The sequence below is a fragment of the Tursiops truncatus genome, chromosome 3 (assembly GCF_011762595.2).
Source record: "Tursiops truncatus isolate mTurTru1 chromosome 3, mTurTru1.mat.Y, whole genome shotgun sequence".
NCBI classification, from domain to species: domain Eukaryota; kingdom Metazoa; phylum Chordata; class Mammalia; order Artiodactyla; family Delphinidae; genus Tursiops; species Tursiops truncatus.
In genome coordinates this window covers 14939975-14958038 of record NC_047036.1, presented here as the reverse complement: position 1 = coordinate 14958038, position 18064 = coordinate 14939975, and positions in this window count along the sequence as shown.

Here is an 18064-nt window from a genome sequence, read left to right as displayed (position 1 = left end):
GTCCAAAAATGAGTAAATATAGCTTATGTGAAAATAAAAGACCCCTATCATCAGATACTTACATCTCACTCAACTAAGCTTCCTTTCTTTCCCCATCTCAAGCACAGTGTTCAGAAGAAATACTGTATCCCCTTGAATTTGCAACCAGAAAATTTGATAGAAAAATTGTATGCAAAATTTCTCCTAATCATTATAGTAGTAAACTCTTTGTTGAGAAATAGGAAGAGGCTGTCCTTTCTCCACTGTACATTCCTGCCTCCTTTATCAAAGATAACGTGACCATATGTGTGTGGGTTTATCTCTGGGCTTTCTATCCTGTTCCATTGATCTATCATTCTGTTTTTGTGCCAGTACCATACTGTCTTGATTAGTGTAGCTTTATAGTATAGTCTGAAGTCAGGGAGCCTGATTCCTCCAGCTCAGATTTTCATTCTCAAGATTGCTTTAGCGATTCAGGGTCTTCTGTGTTACCATACAAATTGTGAAATTTTTTGTTCTAGTTCTGTGAAAAATGCCAGTGTGAGTTTGATAGGGATTGCATTGAATCTGTAGATTGCTTTGGGTAGTGGAGTCATTTTCACAATGTTGATTCTTCCAATCCAAGAACATGGTATATCTCTCCATCTATTTGTATCATCTTTAATTTCTTTCATCAGTGTCTTATAATTTTCTGCATACATGTCTTTTTTCTCCTTATGTAGGTTTATTCCTAGATATTTTATTCTTGTTGTTGCAATGGTAAATGGGAGTGTTTTCTTGATTTCACTTTCAGAGTTTTCATCATTAGTGTATAGGAATGCCAGAGATTTCTGTGCATTAATTTTGTATCCTGCAAGTTTACCAAATTCATTGATTAGCTCTAGTAGTTTTCTGGTAGCATCTTTAGGATTCTCTATGTATAGTATCATGTCACCTGCAAACAGTGACAGCTTTATTTCTACTTTTCTGATTTGTATTCCTTTTATTTCCTTTTCTTCTCTGATTGTTGTGGCTAAAACTTCCAAAACTTTGTTGAATAAGAGTAGTGAGAGTGGGCAACCTTGTCTTGTTCCTGATCTTAGTGTAGATGCTTTCAGTTTTTGATCATTGAGGATGATGTTGGCTGTGGATTTGTCATATATGGCCTTTATTATGTTGAGGAAAGTTCCCTCTATGCCTATTTTCTGCAGGGTTTTTATCATAAATCAGTGTTGAATTTTGTCAAAAGCTTTCTCTGCATCTATTGAGATAATCATATGGTTTTTCTCCTTCAATTTGTTAATATGGTGTGTCACGTTGATTGATTTGCGTATATTGAAGAATCCTTGCATTCCTGGAATAAATCCCACTTGATCATGGTGTATGATACGTTTAATGTGCTGTTGGATTCTGTTTGCTAGTATTTTGTTGAGGATTTTTGCATCTATGTTCATCAGTGATATTGGCCTGTAGTTTTCTTTCTTTGTGACATCCTTGTCTGGTTTTGGTATCAGAGTGATGGTGGCCTCATAGAATGAGTTTGGGAGTGCTCCTCCCTCTGATATATTTTGGAGAAGTTTGAGAAGGGTAGGTGTTAGCTCTTCTCTAAATGTTTGATAGAATTCACCTGTGAAGCCATCTGGTCCTGGGCTTTTGTTTGTTGGAAGATTTTTAATTACAGTCTCAATTTCAGTGCTTGTGATTTGTCTGTTCATATTTTCTATTTCTTCCTGATTCAGTCTTGGCAGGTTGTGCATTTCTAAGAATTTGTCCATTTCTTCCAGGTTGTCCATTTTATTGGCATAGAGTTTCTTGTAGTAATCTCTCATGATGCTTTGTATTTCTGCAGTGTCAGGTGTTACTTCCCCTTTTTCACTTCTAATTCTATTGATTTGAGTCTTCTCCCTTTTTTTTCTGGATGAATCTGGCTAATGGTTTATCAATTTTGTTTATCTTCTCAAAGAACCAGCTTTTAGTTTTATTGATTTTTGCTATTGTTTCCTTCATTTCTTTTCCATTTATTTCTGATCTGATCTTTATGATTTCTTTCCTTCTGCTAACTTTGGGTTTCGTTTGTTCTTCTTTCTCTAATTGCATTAATTGCAAGGTTAGGTTGTTTATTTGAGATGCTTCCTGTTTCTTGAGGTAGGACTTTATTGCTATAAACTTCCCTCTTAGAATTGATTTTGCTGCATCCCATAGGTTTTGGGTCGACGTCTCTCCATTGTCATTTGTTTCTAGGTAGTTTTTTATTTCTTCACTGATCACTTTGTTATTAAGTAGTGTATTGTTTAGCCTCCATGTGTTTGTATTTTTTACAGGTCTTTTCCTGTAATTGATATCTAGTCTCATAGCATTGTGGTCAGAAAATATACTTCATGCAATTTCAATTTTCTTAAATTTACCAAGGCTTGATTTGTGACCCAAGATATGATCTATCCTGGAGAATCTTCAATGAGCACTTCAGAAAAATATGTATTCTGTTGTTTTTCGATGGAATGTCCTATAAATGTCAATTAAGTCCATCTTGTTTAATGTGTCATTTAAAGCTTGTGTTTCCTTATTTATTTTCATTTTGGATGATCTGCCCATTGGTGAAAGTGGGGTGTTAAAGTCCCCTACTATGAATGTGTTACTGTCGATTTCCCCTTTTATGGCTGTTAGTATTTGCCTTATATATTGAGGTGCTCCTATGTTGGGTGCATAAATATTTACAATTGTTATATCTTCTTCTTGCATCGATCCCTTGATCATTATGTAGTGTCTTTCTTTGTCTCTTCTAATAGTCTTTATTTTAAAGTCTATTTTGTCTGATATGAGTATTGCTACTCCAGCTTTCTTTTGGTTTCCATTTGCATGGAATAACTTTTTCCATCCCCTCACTTTCAGTCTGTATGTGTCTCTAGGTCAGAAGTGGGTCTCTTGTAGACAGCATATATATGGGTCTTGTTTTAGTATCCATTCAGCCAGTCTGTATCCTTTGGTGAGAGTATTTAATCCATTTACATTTAAGGTAATTATCGATATGTATGTTCCTATCCCATTTTCTTAATTGTTTGGGGTTTGCTATTGTAGGTTCTTTCCTTCTCTTGTGTTTCTTGCGTACAGAAGGTCCTTTAGCATTTTTTGTAAAGCTGTTCTGGTGGTGCTGAACTCTCTCAGCTTTTGCTTGTCTGTAAAGGTTTTAATTTCTCTATCAAATCTGAATGAGATCCTTGTTGTGTAGAGTAATCTTGGTTGTAGGTTTTGCTCCTTCATCACTTTAAATATGTCCTGCCAGTCCCTTCTGGCTTGCAGAGTTTCTGCTGAAAGATCAGCCGTTAACCTTATGGGGATTCCCTTGTGTTATTTGTTGTTTTTCCCTTGCTGCTTTTAATATGTTTTCTTTGCATTTAATTTTTGACAGTTTGATTAATATGTGCTTTGGCATGTTTCTCCTTGGATTTATCCTGTATGGGACACTCTGTGCTTCCTGGACTTGATTAACTATTTCCTTTCCCATATTAGGGACGTTTTCAACTATAATTTTTTGAAATATTTTCTCAGTCCCTTTCTTTTTCTCTTCTCCTTCTGGAGCCCCTATAATTTGAATGTTGGTGCATTTAATGTTGTCTCAGAGGTCTCTGAGACTGTCCTCAGTTCTTTTCATTCTTTTTTCTTTATTCTGCTCTGCAATAGTTATTTCCACTATTTCATCTTCCAGGTCACTTATCCATTCTTCTGCTTCAGTTATTCTGCTATTGATCCCATCTAGAGTATTTTTAATTTCATTTATTGTGTTGTTCATCATTGCTTGTTTCATCTTTCATTCTTCTAGGTCCTTGTTAAATGTTTCTTGCATTTTCTCTATTCTTTTTCCAAGATTTTGGATCATCTTCACTATCATTATTCTGAATTCTTTTTCAGGTAGACTGCCTATTTCCTCCTCATTTGTTAGGTCTTCTGTGCTTTTACCTTGCTCCTTCATCTGCTGTGTGATTTTCTATCTTCTCATTTTGCTTATCTTACTGTGTTTGGGGCCTTCTTTTTGCAGGCTGAAGGTTCGCAGTTCCCGTTGTTCTTGGTGTCTGTCCCCAGTGGCTAAAGTTGGTTCAGTGGGTTGTGTAGGCTTCCTGGTGGAGGGGACTAGTGCCTGTGTTCTGGTGGATGAGGCTGGATTTTATCTTTCTGGTAGGCAGGTCCACGTCTGGTGGTGTGTTTGGGGTTGTCTGTGGACTTATTATGATTTTAGGCAGCCTCTCTGCTAATGGGTGGGGTTGCGTTCCTGTCTTGCTAGTTGTTTGGCATAGGGTGTCCAGCACTGTAGCTTGCTGGTTGTTGAGTGAAGCCTGGTGTTGGTGTTGAGATGGAGATCTCTGGGAGATTTTTGCCGTTTGATATTATGTGGAGCTGGGAGGTCTCCTGTGGGCCAGTGTTCTGAAGTTGGCTCTCCCAAGTCAGAGGCACAGCACTGACTCCTGGCTGCAGCACCAAGAACCTTTCATCCACATGGCTCAGAATAAAAGGGAAAAAAAGTAGAAAGAGAGAAAACAAGAAAGAAAGAAAGAAAGAGAGAGAGAGAGGGAGGGAGGGAGGGAGAGAGAGAGAGGGGAAGGGACGGAGGAAGAAAGAAAAGAAAGAAAGAGGATAAAATAAAAAAGTAAGAAATAAAATAAAGTTATTAAAATAAAAAATAATTATTAGGAAAAAAAATTTTTTTAAGAAAAAGGGACAGATAGAACCCTAGCACAAATGGTGAAAGCAAAGCTATACAGACAAAATCTCACACAGAAGCATACACATACACACTCACAAAAAGAGGAAAAGGGGAAAAAAATCATAAATCTTCCTCTCAAAGTCCACCTCCTTAATTTTGGATGATTCGTTTTGTATTCATGTATTCCACAGATGCAGGGTACATCAAGTTGATTGTGGAGCTTTAATCCACTGCTTCTGAGGCTGCTGGGAGAGATTTCCCTTTCTCTTCTTTGTTTGCACAGCTCCCGGGGCTCAGCTTTGGATTTGGCCTCGTCTCTGCGTGTAGGTCGCCTGAGGGCGTTGGTTCTTCGCTCAGACAGGACGGGGTTAAAGGAGCAGCTGACTGGGGGCTCTGGCTCACTCAGGCCAGGGGGAGGGAGGGGTACAGAGTGCGGGACGAGCCCACGGCAGCAGAGGCCGGCAGGACTTTGCACCAGCCTGAGTCGTGCCATGTGTTCTCCCGGGGAAGTTGTCCCTGGATCCCGGGACCCTGGTAGTGGAGGGCTGCACAGGCTCCCCAGAAGGGAGGTGTGGATAGTGACCTGTGCTCGCACACAGGCTTCTTCATGGCAGCAGCAGCAGCCTTAGCGTCTCATGCCCGTCTCTGGGGTCTGCACTGTTAGCCGTGGCTCGCGTCCGTCTCTGGAGCTCATTTAAGCAGCACTCTTAATCCCCTCTCCTCGTGCAGCAGGAACCAAAGAGGGAAAAAAAAGTCTCTTGCCTCTTCGGCAGCTCCAGACTTTTTCCTGGACTCCCTCCCGGCTAGCCATGGCGCACTAACCCCCTGCAGGCTGTGTTCACGCCACCAACCCCAGTCCTCTCCCTGCACTCCGGCCGAAGCCCGAGCCTCAGCTCCCAGCCCTGTCCACCCCGGCGGGAGAGCAGATAAGCCTCTCGGGCTGGTGAGTGCTGGTCAGCACCAATCCTCTGTGCGGGAATCTCTCCGCTTTGCCCTCTGCACCCCTGTTACTGTGCTCTCCTCCGCGGCTCCGAATCTCCCCCTCCACCACCCGCAGTCTCCACCCTCAAAGGGGCTTGCTAGTGTGTGGAAACCTTTCCTCCTTCACAGCTCCCTCCCACTGGTGCAGGTCCCGTCCCTATTCTTTTGTCTCTGTTTATTCTTTTTTCTTTTGCCCTACCCAGGTACGTGGGGGGTTTCTTGCCTTTTGGGAGGTCTGAGGTCTTCTGCCAGCGTTCAGTAGGTGTTCTGTAGGAGTTGTTCCACGTGTAGATGTATTTCTGGTGTATCTGTGGGGAGGAAGGTGATCTCTGCCTCTTACTCTTCCGCCATCTTCCCAATTCCCTTCCTGGCTAAGTAATTTCAAGATAAATATTCTACAATAAGTAGATATAGTAAGGGAAAGATGGACTAATTTTCTGGAGATGTGATAAAATGAAATTTTGTGCAAGGGCAGTGAGTGGGAACAGAAAGGAGCCCAATTTTAGAAATATCAACATATAGCAACAATTTCTGAAAAATCTGAAGTATATTCCCCTGAGATGTTGTCACATATCAACTTTATAAGGCAGTTCATGTGAGTTAAGTGGGAAAATCTTATAAGAATGTAATTCTGGTAAATGTTTAACCATTGGCTTTCTGAAAATAAATAAACAAAAATATGTGAATATGCATATATATGTGTAAACATAGATATTTATGTAGATATGGAAACCTAAGTTTATTATAAATTTAACTGATATAAAAATGTCTAGCAAACAACTTGCAAATAATAAGGTATACATTACTCTTTATTATAAGTTTCTTACAGCAAATTGATTCTCACAAAATGCTCTCATTGATTTTTGCCGAATTCTTGATGGACAATCTAGATTATTAATTTAATGAGTATAATTCCCATATGAATATTGGTTGATATGAATGTTGGTTTATTCATGAGTAAGATGACATTGAAATGACATAGGCATATGTTGGAATTTCACTCATTCACCAAGGACCTGGAATTTTGCTCATTCATCAAGGTCCTGAGTGACTTCTTTGCTGATTGGATAATAATAGTCTTTGGATAACAGAATATTTCCTCCATGTTTGTGCTATTCACAATGTAACAGCTACTGACATAAGGCACTGTTAGGTTTAATTGGCATTATTAACATTTTTTTCCATCACTTTCTTTAGTCTAGATAATCAAAAAGTAAATTAGGGACTTCCCAGGTTGATGAATGCATTAGGTTCCCAGAGTGGGTATGGAAGCTCCACACACCATGTCCTCTCCACCACACTTGCCCTATGCATCTCTTTCATTTGGCTGTTTCTCAGTTGTATCCTTTATAATTAACCAGTAATGATGTATGTGTGCGATGTGTGTGTGTGTGTATATATTCATATATTCAGGTTCTGATTTGTGGTTTTTTTCCAACATCCATAATGTAAATACTTCCAACTGTTGCTGATTTCAAGCTCCCAACCTGATATCACTGAATGTAAAGTTGGGAAGAGGTGCATAGAAGCACCACATTATATAATATTTTCACCATATAGAAACAATAGACATAACCTCAGAAACATAGATAATAGTAAAATAATTAGAAAGCTATAAGTACTGAATATTTATTACTTTTGTTCTTAAATTATTCAAGTGTAAGGTTTTATAATTTAATCTCTAATAATGATCATGTTTAATGACTAGCTCAAAAATTCCTGAAAATTTAACAATCAGCTGTCATGAGCCTGTGAGAGCCAGCTTCAGCATACCACTAGAGAGAACTCATCCTGAAATTCCCACCAGACCAACTAGCACCAGGACACAAACTCTGAATATTTTAGAATGAAGACACTTCAATAAAAGAGTAAAAAGTGAGAGTTGTTGCCTTAAAGTATGAATAGTATTTGGTTATTAAAAGTTTAAATCTGAAAATGGAGTCAGGAGAGACAAATGTAGAAAGATTTCAGTATTTCTCTAAGGAAATACCCAGACTGAATATGGGTAAAAAAACAGTTAACAGAACTTTCAGCAAAACCCTAGGAAAAACAATGAGATAGCCATCACTCAAACACAGTGTATCAGACTTTTTAGAACAACTGGTTCCAGTGGCACCTGAAGCTGACATCCAAAAAACTACTCTTGTTAATGTCACCAGTAACCTTGAAATTGCCAAATATATTTGACAATTTTAGTCTTTAACTGACTTGACATTTTGTCAGTATTTGACATTGATGTCTGTTTTCTTCTTTTTACACATTCCATCCTCTTTCTTCTATGGTACCACTTTTTTGTTTGTTTGTTTTTCTACTTCTACCTTCCTGGTGCTTCTCCCATGCTCCTTCTCTGACACATTTTAATACCAACGTTCCCCAGGGATCTACCATTGACTTTTTCCCCTTCTCACTTCACATAGTCCAGTAGTTCTCAATGGGGGAAATTTATTTTACCGTCAAGGGACATTTGGTATTATCTGGAGATATTTTTCGTGGTCACAACTTAGAGTCTGTTACTGATTTCTAGTGGATAGACACCAGGGATGCTGCTTACCATCCTATAATGCATAGAACAACCACACAACAGAGAATTATCCAGCCCAAAATGTCCTCTTCCACCTATACATTGATAACTTTCAAATCTGTGTCTCCAAGCCAGAACTGAGCTTGCAACCTGCATTTCCCTTTATTTATTGCACATGTTCAGTTTGGAACTCTACAGCCATCTCACAAGGAACATATCTAAGACAAAATTCATCATCTCTTCCACAGCTCTGCTTCTCTTCATGCAGTCTCTAATTTTGCAAAAGTAAAATTGAGATTTCAGTCTATCAAAATCTAGTCTACTCCATCTCTTTTATGTTTCATGTCTAATTAGACTTTAAGTTCTGTAGTTCTGTCTTCAATGCTTCTCTCAAAGACACTTCTGTGCCTTAGTGCTAATATGTATCCTATCATATCAAGGACCTCTTAACTAATTATCCTTTGTCCAGCTTTAGCCCCAGTTAAGCCAGACTCCTACATTTCATTTATAGACATATTTCTAAAATAAAAATCTGAGTACGTTCTTCCTTTCTGAAAAACTGTAATGGTTTTGAAAAACATTCAGTCTCCTTAATATGAATTCAAACATTTCATGACTGCCAATATCAGGTTGACCCTCAACTCCATGCTAAAATTCAGCTTTCCTGAAAAATACATTTTGAGAGTAGCATTCCCTCTGTATTTTTATGTATTTACCCATGATTTCATCTTACCCATTCTTCTCTCCTTCTCCAGCCACATGGCTAACATTCTACATCCATCATCACACAACTGAAACACCACCTGTTTTCTACTAGAATGACAATATTTTTTTTTAATGATAATATCCAGTTTGGTAAGAGTATGAGTAAAAAAACATTCTTATGTACTATTGATAGATTTATAAATTCCAACAACCATTTGAAGAACAATTTGACATTTAAAATGTTAATATTCTTACTTTTGACAATTTTAAACACTCACATGCATGAAAGGTTCATTTATATGAACCTTTATACATAAAGTTCATATAAATGTACAAGGATATATTTGAAAAGATGCCCTTTGCAGCATTACTTGTTAAGGCAAGAATATTGGAATCAATTCAACAGAATGACTTTAAAATATGTAACTAACATCTTAAAATAACTTGTAGCCATTTTTAAAATGAGGTAGATTTGTGTGTATTGACCTGAAAATCTACCCTATAATGCTGGAAGAGAGAGGAGCAGTATGTTAGTATGATCCTACTCTCAGCAGAATAAAAAGTTTATTTTCACTTTTTAAATATAAACTTTTAATTTGTTCATTTGTTTTGTTTATTAAGATTCCAGGTATAAGTGAAAACATACAGTGTTTGTATACAACAAGACAGAAGCAGACTCACAAATACCAAGGACCCACTAGTGGTTACCACAGAGGAGGGGATGAAATAAGTGAAGTATAACTTTGTATGGTGTGTAATCTATAAAACTATCAAATCACTGTATTATGCACCCGAAACTAACAAAATATTGTGAGTGCTCTATATTTCGATAAATAAATAAATAATTTAAAATAAAACTCTTTTATTTTGGAATAATTCTAGATTTGAAGTGTGTCGTCCACTGAGCTATCCTGGAACTCTGCTCTCCGGGATTCCCTTCCCTGCACGATTCCGAATTAGTGTGAGTCTAATGTGACATTTTGCATGAGATTTGGAAGGTGGGAGTGAAGCAGCAGTGTGTTTCTGTATTCAGAAGTCTTACTTGCTCACCTGTGCTCACCTGGTTCAGGCTGGGCTCCCTCCACCCACAGCTCCTTCAGCTCCTGCCAGACCTACTGGGTCAGCATCTCAGTGCTTCCCCCAGGTTGTGCTGAGCTCCCTGAGCATGACCCAAACTTCTCTCTCAGGGTGCCTCACCAGGGAAGCTGGAGCCTTGGAAGCAGTGAAAGATCAATGTGGGTTCCTGTACGTTCTCATGGTTACATCCTGCCCTGCTGTTTCTGGTTCCACTTTGTCCATGAGTCCCCCACTCTGTTTCTATTCTTCCTTCCGGACCACCAGCCCTGTGGACTTCAGCCACCAGTGTCGCACAGAGAACAATCAGCCTCACATAGATTGGGTAACTAGCCCCACACTTGTGTAAGGTCAAATCCCTTGTAATATACATATCTTCTGGAGCCTCTTTTTTCTGATCAAACTCTGAATGACCCATAGAAGTTCTTAGGGTTTACAAACAAAAAGGAGAGAGATAGACTAAAAACTAAACAAACACATTTTACAACTCTTGGGAGAAACTTTCTATCTGCCATATTGGATGTTGCCCTACTCAAGAATGGTGGAATGAAAAGTGTACTAGATCAGTTTAAATAAACAAATAAACAAACTTGATTTCTAATTGGAGTGCAGATGATCATAGTAATAGCAGGACAGCTATGATGATGTGTTGGTTTCAAAGATTCTCAAAGAACTAAAAACAGTCTTAAACCACCCAGGGAGTAAAGCACAAACACCTTCAAAAATGAAGACTGTGGACACTGGTATCCTGTGGTCATTTTAATTTTTAAGAGTTGTATACTTTTACACAGGCTTTTCCTTTTATCTAATTTGAGATGATAAGAATATAGATTATAAATTATTCTTCCTTAATTATAACACAGTTTCAATTTGTGGAATACAATTAATTGTCTTTCAAATGCAGCTTAAGAAGGACATATATCAAGCTAGTCCTTGTCCTTGTAGATACTAGAGGAACTGTGTGCCCATCTGTCAGTTTTCTACTTCTTTCTCAGAATGACAGACAAGAGATCTCTCTGGGTTGAGTGATCTGTTTATAGTGGAGCTTGAGTCTGTCAATACGTTTTACTAAATGTTTCTGCTAAAAACAAAAACTGCCACTGAAAATGAATTGTAAGGTTAATGCCAGTTTCTAGACTTGAAACAATGACTAATACTAGCTATAAGACAGCTTACCTTCAAGTATCTCAATTCAACTGACAAAGCCTGGTTATTTAGAGACTTTCTGTGATATGTAAAAATAAGAGTGATTGTGGCTTTTTAGTCACATATTGGCATGTAAAACTTACAGCTTAAATAGCTGCTTTCTTTGCTATGTCAAAATGACAAGTTATCATTAAAATGGCAACTGTTTACTACCAAGTATATCCAAACAGGGTGGGTGGAAGAATGGTCAGGATGGAATAAATCAATTACTGAGAGTTAATCATCCAAACTTGAAAGGAGAAACATTATATATATATATATATATATATATATATATATATATATATATATATATATATATATGTTTGTATATTTGATATATATATATATCACTTGACTTTATAGGAAAATATATCAAATGCACTACTGCTGATTAGTATACAAAGATAAAATATTGATATAGCACATATTTTCCTTTCCATTTAAAAAGAGGGCTGATATTAATAAAATGTAGGCAAGATATTTATTGAACAAAAAAAACATGTCTCTTTCTATGAGGAATCATACATATTTGGCATTCTAGCTACTTAATGGCTAGAGTGGTACACTTGGGAGTTGACCCCTCTCCCCCAAGAGAGCTTCCTGAACCTTATGAAAACACTCTATTCTTTTACCTGCCTTGGTCTTCCTTAGGCCAAATTTTCTTGACTATTTAAAAAAAGCAATAGAAAAACAAGTGAATTGAGTGTCTAATTACAAAGAAGGACACTAAGGAGACTTTGTCAGGAGCCCCTTAAATTTTCTTTTTTTCTGGCAAAATGTCACATTACATGGTTTTACTTATCCCATCAGAAGTGTGTCAAGAACTGTGAAGGACCTGAGATTTTACTCTATTAGAATCATAAAAAGTAAGCCTGTTACATTTTCACAGAAGCTGATCAAAGACACAAGATTCCTGGGACAGATACAAAGGACTTACTACTCACAGTGTAGAAGGAAGCACGCACCTCGTGGTTGTGTGGGTTCCTCTTGCTCTCAAAGTTTCATGGGGTGAAAGATAGGGGCCCAAGTGGATGCTGTGTTTGTGGTGGGTTTGCATCACAGCTGAGGAACCTCAAGCTTAGAAAACTCCAATCTTTTATATCATGGGCTGCAAGCAAATCTGACCTTTGCTCCAGAGGTGAAGTATTTCTATCTCCCAAGGTTGTTTGCTACACAAGTATATTTGAAAAGATAGCTAAGATGAAAGATTGTCAGTGCTTCTGTTTTGAAGATGTACAAAATTGTGAAAAAATGATGGAGAATTATCTCCCAGCAAAGGTTATGTTGGACTTAGTTCAACATCTTCATAATAATGAAAAACGGACATCTGACTAATCTTAACCACAAAAAATATGAAATGGTAAACAGAAATGCTCTTTAGCAGGATAGAATTAATCCAAGTAATTTATTAAGCTTCCACTTATATATGGCATTGTATTAGAACCATATCAAGCAAATTACCTGTTAAAAATAATTCCTTCCTTAACTACTTCACTTTACATCTAACAAGAGTGATGTTCTAGGAATATGTTTATTCACATTGCTATGAAAATAAAATTCTGCCACCACAGTCATTAGGCATATTTAAAGTGTGAACAGAGAAATAAAGGTAGATAGATAGATAATGATAGGGTTTTTTTTTTCAAATTGCACGCTAATACAAAGCATTCATTGAGGGTTGACTGATGGCCTATTTTTTGTGCTATGTTCTTAGGGTGGGAGTGGGAGAGGGTTATTGAATTAGGAGATATGATTGCTATCAGCAAGGGCTTGTTTTCTCTATGTCAACAGACAGAATTGTGTTTACTCCTTAGGCTGTGTTCACAGATTCATATTGGAAAGTCTGAACTCACCCATAAGAAGGATAAAAATAAATTTAATTAGAGATATTTTGGATGGTTTGTTTAAATTATGAAAAAGTAAACAACTTGACTTTTCCATGAGATATCTGTGCATTATAGGAGTTTAATCTTACCTGTGTTTTTTCATATCAGTTGTTATTTTTCAAATGCTAGATTTGTGGCTTTTTCACATCATCCAGTTTAGCTGTAGGCAAAATAATGTTAAACATCCACCAATTATGGAATTTTTATTGATTATAGATGTAATACATTTTTGAATCTCATAAATATAGATGAAAAGATGGAATCAAATGTTGACACCATCATGAGTTAAGCAGCCACAGCAGAGCCAAGGGTCAGAGAGCCTCTGAGGCCCCCAGAATCCAAGGCTGCAGAGGGGAGAGCCTTCCACCTACAGTTGCACATTTAAGTAAAAATGAATGGAAAGAAGGGAAGAAGCAAGAGTCATACTCAACTCTATGTTAATGGCTGATCAAGAAAGAGGGAAAGAGAGTAGACTCCTCCTCTCCACCCAGTAAGAAGTCATCTGTCCTGGATCTCCACTCCAAGCAAAGTAAACATTCCATCCACAAAGGGATTCAGGGACATCTCATTCTATTTTAACTCCTACGACATGTTCTCACTTGGCAATTCTACCAGTTTTCTAGCCCCTCAAGTTAACATCTAAATTTTCTCTGTAAATAGGATAATTCCTCAGAATTCAGCTATTACATACAGGTCTCTGTATCTGATCATTTCACTGATTACTTTCCAAAAGGCTATGTGTGAACTAAGAAAGCAACTATGTCAAATATTTACTGAGTTGCAAGGAAAGGAAGAAGGTCAAATTTTCTCTTGTAACTGACTCATTTAAAGTTGAACAAAAACTTAGATTTGAATATTTCAAACTGCATACATTTTTATAGTTGAAATATTCTGTATAAGACATTTTTAAGATATAAAAATTTAAGAGGTGTTTTACTTTCCCACATAGGCAATGACTCCATTATCCCAACCCATCCAGTCTTTCTTGGCTTTTTATTTTTATTACATATAAAATTTATTAAAGGAAAATAAAAAGTTTTCCCATGAACAAAACTCACATTTTGTGTGTGTGTGTGTATGTGTGTGTGTGTGTGTGAAAAAGATGACCAAGAATCATTGAAAGTCAAGTCATGACCTCAGTGAAAATCTATTTTATTTTCTACAAGATTCCTAAAAAGTATAAAGATCACTGTACCTCAGAGACTCCTACACACATATGTCCATTCTTAAGTATAAAGTACATCAAAACCAATTAATACAGTGGAAAGAATTTGACCATTAGAAGAGGAATATATGCTTTATTTGGTTGCAAATTCATCAAGCAGGCGTGTTGTTATATTTCTATCAGTTCAACAGTACTTTTATGTAGCTTTATGCTGCTTAAAAAAAAAAGCCTCCAGCACAGAATATGCAAGTTCCTTGAGCTGGCAGAGTCTAGGCAGCCTGGTGATTGACAGCTGGGAGAATCTTTGTGATTGGCAGGAGACAGCAATGCCCTCCAGGGGGACTGTTTGCATGCTGACACTAAAACTCATGCCAGCTTCTCTCTCTTACTTCTTTTTCCAAAATCTTTTATTAGTAAACTCTTCCTGCTGTTCTATCTGAGCCATTAAACACATTATAGGCTTGCTTTCCCAGAAAGGAGAAAATAAGATATTAGCTCAAGTACCAGTTTCAACATCAGCACCTCAAAAGCTGAACCACAGTGACATGCCAGAAAGCCAGGTCAAATTCCCAGGTGGAGAAAGTTGAAAAGGTTTTCTCTTACTCCTTAATTCTAAAAAGGTACAAAATATTCTAAATCTCCTCCATAATTGTTCTTCTCTTATCTCTCCAGTCTTCCCTGATATGGGATGTGTATTGGACATAGTTGGTGATCAAGAGAAGAAAGATCTAAAATATCCTTCTAATCTCCATTATTTTTCTAAGCAAGAATACAAAATTTTGAATATGAGACATACTTGCTTTCTCCATTCTTTATTTTCTAACATAAAAGCATTGGGAAAATATACACTAGACACCAGTCATGCTGACCTTTCTTTATCCTCATTCTAAAGTCTTCTTGGGTTTTCAACAGCTGCATTTTTGGGAGTCATTAATGTTCTTATCCCAAATCTTCACATAGCAAACCCTTAGTCATTTAATATATTCTAATCTCATGGATAAACAAATAAAATAGGGTGCTAAGCAATATTGCACTAAGCTTTATTGATATACATGCATTAAGCAAAAATAATTACAAGTTACTCTGGGATTTCTTCTATTTTAGGGAAAACTAAACCTATCCTTCCCCTTTCTCCCAAAGAACAGTTATGTTTCTTCAATATTTAATTCAGCTAATTTCTAGATTTCCCTAAATATTTTTTGTAGCTAAAGAGAATGGCCATTTTTAAAAATTCAATGGCTCACCTCAAGACCTATTCTAATTCTAAACAGACATGTTGGGACAAAATGTGGAAGGGAAGGAGGCAAAGATTGAACTGAGCGAACTAACCTTGCAAAATAACGTGAAGTAACATCTCCAACTTAAATGCAGTTAGGAATGCCTCTGCTTTTCAATGCTCAGAGCTAGGTTGTATTATTTCTGACAATTAACATTTGACCTTGAGAAATGGGGGTGGAGAGAGAGGAGGAGATTCTCTAATCTGAAGAATAAAAGTCTGCAATTTATACTGGTGAATAAATGGGGAAGGGGACTTGGAGAGAACTCTGAACCACCTACGAAAATTGGAAGGCTAAATGCCACCACACACTCCTGCTGATGCACTGCCCCACCCAACCCTTAATCACTTTTGAATAAATAAACCCTCTTGACTTTGGAAAACATAAAATAAGAGGCTGGATACTGGGACTGAATCTATGGGTAGTGAATAGAATTTCCCCAAAGAAGAGTAAAGCTTGGATAATGGAGATTAGAAAAAAGAGAAAATTGCTCTAAAAGAGAGACACAGAGACAAGACCAAGGTGGACATTCCCAAACACTCTGAACATAAAATATGGCTTTAGAGGCACAAGTAATCAAATATTTGATGTGCAATTTAAAATATTTCTCTTCTGGTTTAAATGGTTCTCTTGGTACCATTTGATAGAGTCTGACACTTTCTAGAGCTTTCTGCAATACAGCTCTAGAGAACAAAACACCAGGAAATGAAGGGAAGCATAGCCCACTCCACATATACCTCTCAGCAGGCCCCAAAGACAGGAAATGGCCAAGATTGAGAGTTGTTGATCGAGTAGCTTCAGTGGGTGAACAGCAGGGATGTGAGTGATGGTTTATGGTAGAGCAGAGAACAGGGAAAGGGTGATGTTTGGAAGCAGCCTTATGCCAGACACAATGAGGGCAGTGAGACAACCCCTCTTTTCTTTCCAAGATGAGAGATGGAGGGGATCCTCGATTAGAAAGAGGAAAACTGACCCATGGGTTATCTGTGCTGGAAAATCACATGCTTCACAGTTAGAGATTTCTATTGAACATCAACAGTAATAGAAATATGTACAGAAGCTCACCACTTTGATATAACTGATGTGCTAATGGTGTTAGACTAAAGGGTACTATGTTGTAAAATATACTGATTGATGAAATGTATATTAAAGCTTGCTGCTTTAAGTCATTTTTGGGGAAAAAGTTTGATGCTAGCTCATTAATTCTGTATCATGTGATGCTAATGAAATCTCTTGGTTTCTACACAGTAGCAGTGTTAAATGGAGATTTTAAAATAATGAACAAAATGACTAATAGATAAGGTCATTGAACCAATTAATGAAAACCCACATTTATGAAACAGATTTATAAGGAGGTAAATATATTTTTCATAAAATGACTCAGTAGGGTGTTCATTAAGAGGTCAAGATTTTAAAAATATGAATAAATTCCCAAAATCACATGTGTAAATTTTCTAAAACATTACTACCTTAAAAAAGAGAAATGTTTCTGTAAATAGAAAAATCTCAGCCTTGCCAAAGACTGTTCATTTGGTGCCCAGAACACTCTGAGATCATTTCTCTACTTCCAGGCATCCCTGGTATCAGGTGATCCTGAACACTGCTATTTGTCTGAACTTCTTAAAATACCACATTTATCCTTCTTCTACCCAACAGATTTTTTTGTGGGCCTTCATTGCTTATTAAACTTATGTCAAATTTCTCTTCCAGGGGTTTATGCTTTACCATATTTTTCCAGTTACCTATTGCTTCATAGCAAATTATCCCAAAACTAAGTGACTTCAAAAACAATACTCATTTTTATTATCTCTCATGGTTTTTGGAGGTCAGGATTTAGAAGGTGGTCTGGCACTAAGTGTTTTTGAGGTTGCAGTCAAGGGGAGGCTGGAGCTGGAACACTGGGACTGAAGCAACTGGGATGAGTGAAGCATCACTTTGTTTTTATGCAGTGTCAGAGCTACTCCATATGGTCCTTCTATAGGTGGTATGTTGGGGCTTCCTCACAGCATGATAGCCTGGGGGTAGTCAGATACCTGGCATGGCAGCTAAAGGCTCCAGTGTGATTGTTCCAAAGAAGTAGGCAGAAGCTTTTATCTGTCTATATAATGCTTACCTATCCTTAAAAACTCAGTTCAAATATCACCTTCTTCAGAAAGCCCTTTCTGAGTCAAATTTCATCGTAATTCTACTTTTTGGGATCCCCACTCGACCCTGTAAATATTTCTATCAAAATCTGACTTTGGGGAAACTAATAGCATGTACTAGTCACTGACTGAGAGATAAATCACATTGTTTAGGCTAACACTCCAACTTGTAGAATAATTCCATGTGTCATCTGGGAAAGTCTGGAATGTGAACAATGCAGAAATCTAATGAGCCTGTGCGCTCAGATGTAAGTGCATGAGAGCTGAACAGAGCAAGACTGGTTCAGTTATTTCAGTAACAGAATCATCAGATTTGTAGACGTCACTGAGTATGTCTGATTCACACCATACAACTGGTAAGCTGGAGATACTGAAGGTCTCCATGCCATCATGGTACTGACGGTTCTTGAAAATTATCAGTTGCCCTTGAATTTTCCAAAGATATAAGTAATCAGGCAGCGAGTCTACC